General features: G+C 39.7%; 1 non-coding gene across 1 annotated transcript; it reads right to left on the bottom strand.

Annotated features, from left to right (window-relative positions):
• Positions 1-4,559: 4,559 nt before the first annotated feature.
• LOC145007736 (small nucleolar RNA R71) lies at positions 4,560-4,666 on the bottom strand. The gene has a single exon (XR_013663105.1). It is a non-coding gene; the product is annotated as a small nucleolar RNA R71 (small nucleolar RNA).
• Positions 4,667-13,159: the final 8,493 nt, after the last annotated feature.

Below are 13,159 nucleotides of genomic sequence, written 5' to 3' on the forward strand. Positions count from 1 at the left end.
TGCCAGTACGTCAAGCACCTACTCTAGAGGCAGCTATCTGGGCTGCCAAGTCTGTCGAAGATATGATCAAGGGAAGAGCCGCCAGCAAGATGGTGGTTGGCGAGAAGAGAAAGTTTGAAGGATCTTCAAGGTCCAGTGAGAAGAGAAAGTTCTCGAAGTCTGAAGAAGGAACGCAATGGTGTGACAAGTGTAGAAAGAAGCACATCGGGAAATGCTCTAAATATACGACATGCTTTAAATGCGGGGAGACTGGTCATTACGCCAGCGAATGCACAACCAAGAGAGAAGTCTGCTTTAAGTGTGGAGAAGAAGGACACTTCAAACAAGACTGCCCAAAGAGAGAAGGGGATACAAAGCCAAATGTGCCACGAAAGCCAAAGGCGAGAGCATTTCAAATGATCCTTGATGAAGCAGATGACAATGCGAGGATTCAAGAGTGAAGGCTTGACATCCGAGGATCGAGTTATGGAGTAATCGTGTAGATAGTACCTCACGATGTAGCCCGTTAGAGGCATAGTCTAGGGTGAACTTGAACACCTATGTAATAGTTTCAAGAAATAATATAAAACCTTTGTTTTGTTATCTGATGTGTTAAGTTTTTGTATGGTTTTCTTGTATGGTGACTTGGAAAAACTGCGGGGCAATACTTGGGACGAGTATGAGTAGGTGTGAATGTTAGTAGAGGCCTATACTACCGGAAGCACAGGACTCACACTTGGATCAGGGAAAGTCACAAGGTTAATAAGAAGCCAGTAATTGATTTCGTTTTATTCAAGTACGTCGTTACCATTGTTTCGGTAATTACTAAGAAGATTGTTGTTATCCTGACCCTAGTGGTCATATCACATTGATTCTGACTACGATGAGTAGGTTACGTGGTTCAGAGAACCAAGTTTGATATAGCGTCCGACTTAAACCAAACGATTAAAATCAAAGCGATCAATAGAAGTATCGCGCTCGTTGGTAGCTAGAAATGCTACATGTTAAAGTATGATTATATCACATTAGAACATGAAGGAAGGCTTAGTCTGTTTTAGAATTTAAGAGACCTGAGTCTAAACGTGCATCACATGATGATAGGTCATAATTTGGAGTCTAATATGAGGTAGAGAGCAGGTGCACGATCAAGTACTGCTTACAGTCAATAAGTCTAAGAGATAGACTTTAAGGAATAAAAAAGTTATAATTATTACCTAGGATGTAGAGATGAAGTATGTAGTCATTATACGATCCTTCTTTCGTTGATGATTCCGGGACATAATCATCCTAAGGGGGAGATAATTGTAACGCCCGCAGATCCGGGCTAGTCAATTTAGAGGCAATAGGGGTCAAAAATGACTTTTTGACAAAAGATTATTTACAATAAATAGTCTTAACCAAGTTTTAGAATATGTCACAAGGTTTCCGTACATATAAAGAACGCCGAAATGCAAGTTATAACGAAGAAGTTATGGCCCGCCGAAGTTTTACGGCAAAACCGGCACAGCACCGGAAGATGTAAATAGTGAATTTACGATAGAAGACTTTTTAGCCTTATCAATCTAAACAAAAGTCGTAGAATATGTTAACCTAAGAACATCGATAAAAAGAACGCCCAAATCTGATTTCGTATGAAGAAGTTATGATTTTTCTAAGATTCGGCTTAACAGTGCACGGCCCGAAACTCGAATTTTAGTTCGAGCAGTTTTTGGCTTACGCGACCTAAATGAGAGTTGAAGATCTCATTAATAGGAACTCAACGGTAAAAATACAGACGAAAACGGAGTCCGTATGAAGGAGTTATGAACTCTTCGCGGTCATTTAACAGTCTAAACGCCTCCTACTATTAAATTTGAGATCGGTCAAGAATTAGCCGACGGAGTCTAAACAAAAGTTGTAGATCTTGATTTTACCTACACGTGGATATAAAGAACGTCGAAAACGGAGCTCGTATGCGAAAGTTATGATTTTTCTAAGTTTGAAGGCTGATACGCGATAGGGGGTGACGTGGCACCACCAGAATTGGACACATGGCACCACCAGAAGGCCACCACATGGACCAACTCAGCGAGTCATGACTCAGACTCGGCGATTCCATCAGATTCCTCCCCTATAAATAGAGGTGCCGGGTTCCCTCATTTCCTCACCCCTCAACCCTCTTCTTTCTCTCTCTAAACTCTCTCTCTAAGCTCCCTAACTCCCCTAAAGCCTAGGGTAACTCCCTAGCACGAGGCGGAAGCCCCGGAGCGCCCGACGGCTCCGAGAAAAGAGCCTTTCGGCTCGGGAAACGCTGCTCCAGCAAAGCCCGGTTTTGCGAAAAAACCCGCTGTAAGTGAGCTACGCCTACGATAGTTTTAATATAGCTTCTAATTAATTATAGTAACATTATTAGGACCTGAAAATAATTATTTGGGCTATTATTATGAGTTATATTGAGTGTTATTAAACGCTTATATAATAATAATAATAATAGTCAGACTATTAATTTGTCGCGGTTATCGTTAGACTAAACCCTAGTGGTATTGGTACTGGGTTTTATCGAATGAATATCGTTTTGAGAGTATCGAAGCGCTGTCCGAGTGCTGAGTCACCACCTACTCAGGTGAGTGCATAGTCCCTTTCATGAACATGATTTTAATACAAGTATTGATTGAAGTATTAATTATATGTTTATGTGCGAGTTAATTGATGTTGCTTGAAATTCGTGTTAAAGAACATACTTGATTATATTTGATAATTTAGGATAAAGAGTAGACCTAAATTAAATATGAGGAATATTGGGTAGTATATTCTTACGAGTACAAGTGAGTTAAACTCAGAGAATAGAAGTTAGTATATGTCACTTATCCGGGAGTATGGATTAGACATAGTCATTGTCCCTAGTCCAAGAATATGGATTAGGCATAATCATTCTTCATTAATCCGAGAGTATGGATTAGTCATTGTCCCTAGTCCGAGAGTATGGACTAGGCATAATCATTCATCATTAATCCGAGAGTATGGATTAGTCATTCGTCCCTAGTCTAAGAGTATGGATTTGGTAAATTCGTTCATTTCTGATCCGGGAGTATGGAGTAGGTAAAACGACTAATCTTAGGTCCGAGAGTATGGATAGCCTCGTTGCGAGGATCGACGGGGTGGGATAAGAGTTGTTTATATATATATATATGGTGAAATTGTATATTTTGTGATTTTTAAACTATATATATGGTATAACATTGTGGGATTGAAATCCCTATGTGCTCACCAGGTTTCCCAACCTGACCCACTCAGTTTATTTATATCACAGGTGTTGATATGAAGTGACATTACGCTAAGAGATTTAAAGAGATGTAGACCAGTAGTGTGAATAATTGTAAGTTCTGTTTATGCTTATGTTCCTGTATTAACAATGACATCTCAAACGTTTTAAAATGAAATAAATACGTTTCTTCGAAAATGTTTTAATAACGTATTTACCATGTTTTTCTGGGAACAAATTCCGCAACATTTTTATAAAATGAAGTACTCTGATTTTTTATAAAGCATAAACAAAATCGGTCTTTTCTGGCCGTGATTTTGGGGATGTCACGTAAAACTAGCTCGTTTCACGCACATCAAGTTTTTGGCAACGTTGCCGGAGAACAGTTTTAAATAATTTATCTAATTCCTAATTTTCTCGATCCTTTGTGTGAGTTTACTGGCACAAAGTTAATTTATTGTAGTTTAATAATTAGTAGTTAGGTTTTAGCATCTATTTTAGTTTTTATTTTAAGTTTATATTTCTTTCTAAAATACACTGCTACTCGCTGAGTGCATTCGCACCTACTCGGCGAGTATAGCAGTATTTTGCCTTTAATTTTCCTTTTTTTTAGTTACATCTTTTTGTTCTTTTTACGTTTTTTATCTTGTTTTATTTCAGGACTTTCATGACCAGAGGATCAAACACCCCGCTGGTACCCTCGTCTGAAGATCCCGAATCCGCATTGAGAAGGAACAGAGGAAAGGACGTGGAAAGCTCGAATACACCAAAGAAGTCACCTTTGTCTAATTTGAAAACTGTTTTTGGGAAGAAGAATAGCAGCAAATCAGGAGCATCCAGCGCATCTTTAGCAAGCGAAGACCCGATCAAGGAAGACACTGAGTACGACACCGAGGAGAAAGAAGAACCTACATACGGGCACGACTCCGATTCTGGCGATGAGTTAGCTCATACCATGGCTAACATTGATGAAATCCCCATGGGAGAGTGGAAGAAGAGGATCTGCAATGACACCGGCCCGAGACTTATGCAACCCGCAATTCCCGTTACTACTACGTTCGAGCTAAAGGGCCACATACTCGCCCAGCTAAAGGAAATTCCTTTCTATGGAAAAGACCACGAGGATGCCTACAAGCATTTGGATGAAGTCAATGATGCAGCTGATTACTTTAATGTTCCAAATGTGCCTCACGAGACTCAACTACTTCGCATGCTTCCAGTGACATTCAAAGGTGCTGCAAAAGACTGGCTCAAATCACTTCCCCCCGGATCAGTCACCACATGGGCCAAGATGAAAGAAGAATTCATTGATCACTTTTGCCCACCTTCCAAGATAGCCAAGCTGAAAAAGGCCATTGCTAACTTTGAACAACAAGTTGGAGAGTCGCTATATGAAGCTTGGGAGAGGTATAAGAGCTTACTAAGAAACTGCCCACACCATAACCTTAATAGCCAGCAAGAAGTCTCCATTTTCTATGATGGAGTCAATGTCACAAACAGGCAGTTACTTGACTCGCAAGGCCCGCTCACAAAGAAGCCACCCCCGGTGATCAAGGAATTGATTGAAGAATTCTCTAAGCACTCTAGAGAATCCCACAACCCAAGAAATGATGTTACTAGGGGAGCCAGATATGCAGCTACTGAAGATTTGTCCGCGGTCATGGCTATGGTAAAACCCATGGATAGAAGGATGGATAAAATGGATCAAACGATCCATGCTATTCGGGTGGGTTATGAAAATTGTAATGGACTTCATCTTACTAGAGACTGCGACTTGGATGAAAATGGCAACAAAAAGGTGCAAGTATGTTACTCAAGTGGGGACTAATATGATGAAGACTGGCGAAAACCAAAGAAAGAGTGGCTCCCGTATGAAGAGTACAAGAAGGCTAAGGAGGAGAAGTACAAGCAGAAAGGAAGAGGTTTTTAACAAAAGGAGGAGTCGGCACAAGAAAGAAAACCAAGTTTGGAAGAGATGCTCACCAAATTTGTAGCTGCTTCAGAAAAGAGACATAGCGATCATGATGCTGCCATTCAAGAAACAAGAACTATCCTTAGAAACCATCAAGCATCCATCCACAACATAGAAACGCAGTTGGGGCATCTTGCTCAGCAAATAAACCAAAGATCACCAGGCGAACTCCTTAGTAAAACCGAAAATAACCCACGAGGCACGCACATAAATATAGTTACAACAAGAAGTGAGAAAATAATCACTCCTCTGGCTCCTATTCAGAAAGAAGCACCCAAAGAATCACAGAAGGAGGAAGCAAAAAATCAAGCAGAAAATCAAAATCTTCAATCTGACAGCTCTACTCGTCAAGTACAAAATATGGACTCAGCGAGTCCACTTCCAAATCTGAAGGATCAGGCCCCTGAAAAGTTTTATCAACCTCCAATGCCATACCCAACCCGAGCTAAGAAGGAGAAGCAGGAAGAGGAGTACCAAATGTTTCTAGATCATATCAAGGCTCTTCAAATCAACATACCCTTCATCGAAGCTGTCGTACAAATGCCCAAATATGTTAAGTTCCTTAAGGAACTTCTCACTAATCGAAGGAAGATGGAGGAAGTGAAGAAGGTAGTCCTTAATGAAAACTTCTCAGCTGCTATGCTAAATAAGCTACCAAAGAAGAAGGGTGACCCGGGGAGCTTAACTTTACCTTGCCAATTTGGCAACTTGGCTACCATTCATGCTTTGGGCGATTCGGGAGCAAGTGTGAACCTAATGTCATATTCATTCTTCAAGAAGATGGATCTCCCGGAACTAAGACCAATTCGCATGGCGATTCACTTAGCAAACAAGACAGTCACTTTCCCAAGAGGTATATGTGAAGACTTACTGGTCAAGGTGGAAAAATTCGTATTTCTTACTGATTTTATAACTCTAGATATGGAGTCTGATCCTCAAGTCCCGATCATCCTCGGAAGACCCTTCCTTAACACTGCGAGTGCTATAGTAGACATGAGGGATTCGAAACTTACTTTGCGGGTAGGTGATGATTCAGTAACTTTTGGGGTTGATCAAGCCATGAAGTATGCAAGGAACAGTGACGAAACGACATTCTCAATTGACATGCTAGATGAATTATTGGAGGAATGCATAGATTCCAGCAAGTCCACAATTTTTTATGAAGAATTTGATGCAGAAAAAGACTTAATGGAGATCGAAAGGCTGCTGGAAGAAGCTGAGTTTGAAGAATTGGTGAAGCAATCTGACAGCTCTACTCACAGAGTAGGGCTGAGCTACTCGCCGAGTTCATCCTTAGAAAAATCAGAATTCGTAAATGCAGCTACCAACTCGCCGAGTCCCTTACCTGCACTCGGCGAGTACAACAATCATAACCCAAAAACTGAGCTCAAAAAGTTACCAAAACATTTGGAGTATGCTTTCCTTGAAGATGGCAACCAAAAGCCAGTAATCATAGCCTCTGACCTGTCCAAATCTGAAAAGGAAGAGCTAGTGCAGGTTTTGAAGAAGCGAAAGCGGGCCATAGTGTGACATCCCCAAAATCTCGGCCAAAAAAGACCGATTTTCATTTATGTTTTTAAAATAATTTCACAGTAAAACCTTTTGATTTGAAAGAGTTCCGAAATTTGTTCCCAAAAACAAAATGTGATAAAATAATATTTACCAAAGCATTTCATAAAAGAAATGTATTTTCATTATATAATCAAAACTCGGGATGTCATGTTCTGATATAGACCATAAAGCATAAACGATAACATTACAAGTCATTCAATAAATATATATATATACAGACTTGTAAACAAAACAACTTGATGATTCATCCATCCTATGCCCTTGCGCCACTTCCTGTAATACAAATAAAACTGAGTGGGTCAGGATTGGGAGCCTGGTGAGCATATAGGGTTTTCAACCCACAATAAATCATTATATTTAATTCCACCAACCAACAATAACCTAATTACCCATTCCCTTTATTCTCACTTTACGTCCCTAAAACAACAAACACAAGGGACCTAGTCTTAGAATATTTCATCGGGGCGGCAACACATGCATTCGGGGGTTTCCTGGCAATATACGTCAAATAAGGCAACCATGCGGGGGATGGAGTACAACGAATGAACACCCAAGTTCATTAACACCTACATGTGGCGAACCTACTAGTGTTCCACATGACTATCTAGAAAAGTCTGTGGTCTTCATCTAAACTCCGCTAGATGACTGAATCAAAAACAACATTGAGGCATCTCATTTGTTTATCACACGTCAACTATCTACCCATGTTTTACCCGACATATTAGTAGATAAAAATATATATTTTTATTCATAGTTCAAAACCTGTATAGCATTCTCATTCAATACATATTCCAAAACAACAGATGAGACACATACACATAACACGTATTTCATAGAGCATAAATCATATCTATGAGATAGAAGAAAGTGAATATACATTCACGCATATAACAATAAAATATACACATAACACGTATTTCGTATGAAATACTTCATAATTATGCGTTAGAAGAAAGTAACCACACACTCACCTAATCAGAAAATGGTCGGACAACACCACGGCTTGTAGAAGTAGTATTCTTCGGAAATTTGGAAGATCTTCACAAAAACCGGACTCCTCGCGGGCAGAGCTTCGGCTCGGGAATTGCACTTCTTGGGATCTTTGGGGCTTCGGGACTTGCTTCAGGGCTCGGGAATGATACCGGGGCTTCGGGATAATTCTTGCACGAAAAACAATGCAAAATCGCGAGAAAAAGGGAAGAAATGAACAATGAACTCGGTTGCCCTCGACATCCTTTTATAGGGCCTGGAACTTTGAGTTACGTTGGGCGTAGTATGAAATTATGCAGGGCATAATGAAGATAGTGTCGCTGAACCCAAAACTCCGTTATAAATTCATAACTTCTTCATCCGACGTCCGTTTTCGCCTATCTTTTTATTGTTTTACTACTATTAACGAGACCTTCGATTCTCATTTAGATTGTTTCGGCTAAAAACTGCTCGATCTCAAATCCAAAAATCACATTTGGAGAACTTCGCTTACAACTTCTCCTTCTTCAAAACTTCTAACACTTCTCGCAAGTGTCTGCCATGCTCCTCTTGGCTTTTCGAGTAAATCAGGATGTCATCTATGAACACTATCACAGATTTATCAAGGAACATATTACAAACCCTATTCATTAAATCCATGAATGTTGCTGGAGCATTGGTTAGTCCAAAAGACATGACCAAGAACTCGTAGTGCCCATATCGCGTTCTGAATGCAATCTTCTCGATATCTTGTTCTCTTACTTTTAGCTGATGCTATCCTGACCTTAGGTCGATCTTTGAAAAATAACTTGAACCTCTTAGTTGATCGAACTGGTCATCAATCCTCGGCAACGGGTATCTATTCTTTATTGTTGCCTTGTTCAGCTCTTTGTAATCGATGCACATTCTCATACTTCCATCTTTCTTCTTCACGAATAACACCGGAGCTCCCTAGGGTGATGAAATAGGTCTAATGAAACCTTTGTCCAATAACTCTTGAAGTTGCATCACCAGCTCCTTCATCTCCATCGATGCTAATCGATAAGTTGCTTTTGCTATTGGCGTGGTTGCTGGTAATAAGTCTATTCTGAACTCCACTTGTCTATCAGGTGGTAATACAGGAAGATCTTCGGGAAATACTTCCGGATAATCACATACCACTGGAATACTCTGCATCACCTTCTTTTCCTTCTTAGCATCAATCACGAATGCTAAATATGATGTACATCCCTTGGTCAAACACTTTCTGGCTTTCATTAGGGAAATGATTCCAGAATTTACCCGACGTTTGTCCCCGTACACCATAAATGCCTATTTCCCTGGCGTGTTTACTTTAACTATCTTCTTCTTGCATAATATCTCGGCGTCATTGGCACTAAGCCAATCCATTCCCAGAACGACGTCGAAACAATTTAGTTCTATAGGCAATAATTCCTCGTGAAACTTATTCCCATTCAAGTCGATTAAGATGTTTTTTATGCGATGGCTAACAGGTATAAACTTGCCACTAGCAACTTCGACTAATAAAGCATTATCTAGTCTATCAACAGGCAAAGCTAGTTTTCTACCAAACTCACGCGAAATAAAGGAGTAGTTGGCTCCAGAATCAAACAAAATTTGAGCAGGTAATTCATTTACGAGAAAGGTACCTGAAGCGACATCAGCTTCATCTTTCGCAGCCTCAAGTGTCATCTGGAAGGCTCTCGCCTTCGGCTGTGGTGGAATGTTGGGCTTAGCTGCCTCCTTCTTCTTCGTGGAGTTTTTCAAAATGTGCCCCTCTTCATTACAACCAAAACACATCATTTTTTTGGATGGACACTCATTGGAAAAATGCCTAATTTTTCCACACTTGTAGCAAGTTAGATCCTCACTACATTTCCCAAAGTGCTTTTTCTTGCACTTCTCACACCATTTCGCTTTGCCTCCTTTTCCTCCAAACTTTTTCGAATCAGACTTCGAAATTTTTTTTTCTTATTGGAACCCGAGGTTCCTTCAAACTTTCTCTTCTCGCAAACTTCAACTTTGTTGGTGGATCTTCCCTTGATCATGTCCTCAACAGACTTGGTAGCCCAAATAGCTACCTCTAGAGTAGGTGCCTGACGAACTGGCACATCGTACTCCCATGAGAGTCCCTTTGCGTACCGGTCAACCTTTGTCAGCTCATTTGGAACGATGCGCAAGGCAAACTCCATCTTGTCGGTGAAGTTGTTAGTATATTCGCGACTGACATGCTGCCCTTTGTCAATGTTAGAAACCTGTTCTCCAATTCCAACAGATTTTGAGCCGAGCAGAACTTGCGCTTGAACTGCACCAAGAATTCTGCCCATGTCAATTGTAGTGGCTCATTAGGGCTTAAAGTCTTCCCTAGAGTGTTCCACCAACGAACAAATCCACCTCGGAACTGACGCACTGCATAGGTAGTCTGCAACTTGCCTCTGCAGCCACAAGTCATAAAGGCTAACTCCATTTCGGAGATCTAATCCGTCACTCCGATCGGGTCCTCCTTTCCAGTGAAGGTCGATGGTTTGAAAGTTAGAAAGTCCTTGTACTTGCATCCCATTCCATCATTCCTTCCATCATGGTTGTTTTGCCTAACTATCGGTGGGTTGGCTTGACCAACAGACCCACTGAAGTTTCCACCTTCCGAGTGCCCTTCATTTAATTCGGGCTCTTCCACATGAATTGACAGTTTTTCACGATTCTGTTGAAGCAACCGCCTAGTCTCCTCCATTTGACAATCCAACATTGTTTAAATCATCATTTGTACACCAGCCATTATTATTGGCTCCGGTGCTGCAGCTACAATAGGTAATTGTTCAATCACTTGTGGTTGATTCCTGTTTTCATCAGCATTTCCAACTCCACTTCTTGTTCTCACCATTTTTGATCTATACACCGAATAATGTGAAATTAGATCCTTATTCACGATAGATATTCAAATCATCCTTATCACTCCGAAACGTTTACATGCTAGTTCTAATATCATAGATGTACGCTTAGAATCCTACACACATAAGGTTTCTAGATCCGATCGGCAACAGACCATAGATCCGAACAAATAATATCATATATGGCAACATATAACATTTAGCACATAAAAGCATTTTAGGCATCTTTCCTAAAATAAACTAGTGCCCGTGTCTAAAATATAACAGACACACATCTCACAATTTCACTTAGCATTTTAAGTTTAAGTCTAGAAATCCTACAAATTCCTAGTTCGCTTAAACTAATGCTCTGATACCAGCTGTGACATCCCCAAAATCTCGGCCAGAAAAGACCGATTTTCATTTATGCTTTTAAAATAATTTCACAGTAAAACCTTTTGATTTGAAAGAGTTGCGGAATTTGTTCCCAAAAGCAAAACGTGATAAAATAATATTTACCAAAGCATTTCATAAAAGAAATGTATTTTCATTGTATAATCAAAACTCGGGATGTCATGTTCCGATACAGACCATAAAGCATAAATGATAACATTACAAGTCATTCAACAGATATATACATATACAGACTTGTAAACAAAACAACTTGATGATTCATCCATCCTATGCCCTTGCGCCACTTCCTATAATACAAATAAAACTGAGTGGGTCAGGATTGGGAGCCTGGTGAGCATATAGGGTTTTCAACCCACAATAAATCATTATATTTAATTCCACCAACCAACAATAACCTAATTACCCATTCCCTTTATTCTCACTTTACGTCCCTAAAACAACTAACACAAGGGACCTAGTCTTAGAATATTTCATCGGGGCGGCAACACATGCATTCGGGGGTTTCCCGGCAATATATGTCAAATAAGGCAACCAAGAGGGGGATGGAGTACAACTAATGAACACCCAAGTTCATTAACACCTACATGTGGCGAACCTGCTAGCGTTCCACATGACTGTCTAGAAAGGTCTGTGGTTGTCATCTAAACTCCGCTAGATGACTGAATCAAAAACAACATTGAGGCATCTCATCTGTTTATCACACGTCAACTATCTACCCATGTTCTACCCGACATATTAGTAGATAAATATATATATTTTTATTCATATCCAAAACTTGTATAGCATTCTCATTCAATACATATTCCAAAACAATAGATGAGACACATACGCATAACACGTATTTCATAGAGAATAAATCATATCTATGATATAGAAGAAAGTGAATATACATTCACGCATATAACAATAAAATATACACATAACACGTATTTCGTATGAAATACTTCATAATTATGCGTTAGAAGAAAGTAACCACACACTCACCTAATCAGAAGATGGTCAGACAACATCACGGCTTGTAGAAGTAGTATTCTTCGGAAGATTTGGAAGATCTTTACAAAAACCGGACTCCTCGCGGGCAGAGCTTCGGCTCGGGAATTTCACTTCTCGGGATCTTCGGGGCTTCGGGACTTGCTTCAGGGCTCGGGAATGATACCGGGGCTTCGGGATAATTCTTGCACGAAAAACGATGCAAAAACGCGAGAAAAAGGGAAGAAATGAGCAATGAACTCGGTTGCCCTCAACATCCTTTTATAGGGGCTGGAACTTCGAATTACGTTGAGCGTAATATGAAATTATGCAGGGCGTAATGAAGATAGTGTCACTGAACCCCCCCCCCCCCCCCCCCCGGTGGATAATATTGGTTAATATATATTTAAATTAAATATCAAAAATCTTTAATAAACTTCAAAAATTCATATCTTCCTCATACGAACTCCGTTTTTGACGTTCTTTATATTCACGCGTAGGTGAGACTACGATCTACAAGTTTCATTTAGACTCCGTCGGCTAATTCTGACTTTATTTTTATTATTTATTTTTAGTAGGCCGGGACAGGAAAACTCCGTTATAAATTCATAACTTCTTCATCCGACGTCCGTTTTCGCCTATCTTTTTATCATTTTACTACTATTAACGAGACCTACGATTCTCATTTAGATTGTTTCGGCTAAAAACTACTCGATCTCAAATCGAGTATTCGGGCTGCATACTGCTAAGTCGAAACATCGAAAAATCATAACTTCCTCATATGAAGTCAGATTTGGGCCTTTTTTTATGCACGCTCTCGGTTTAACGAACTCTACGACTTTCGTTTAGATCACTAAGGCTAAATATCGCTCTAACATAAATTTCACTTTTTACATAATTCAGTGTTGTCGGTTCTGTCGTGAAACTTCGACAGGTCATAACTTCTTCGTTATAACTCAGATTTCGGCATTCTTTATATCTTTGGAATCCTTGTTTCGACCACTACATCTTTATGCAAAGATATTGGGATTATCCCACACGTCAAATTTGATGCTTATTTTATTCTTAATTCATTAAATTATAATAATTAAGAAAATAAACACTTAATTCACATAATACTCAAATATTTCATCATTAATACTTCAAAAAGAGTTACAAGGGTTAACCTAGACTATA

This window comes from Lactuca saligna, chromosome 7 (assembly GCF_052625555.1).
Source record: "Lactuca saligna cultivar CGN05327 chromosome 7, ASM5262555v1, whole genome shotgun sequence".
Lineage (NCBI taxonomy): Eukaryota > Viridiplantae > Streptophyta > Magnoliopsida > Asterales > Asteraceae > Lactuca > Lactuca saligna.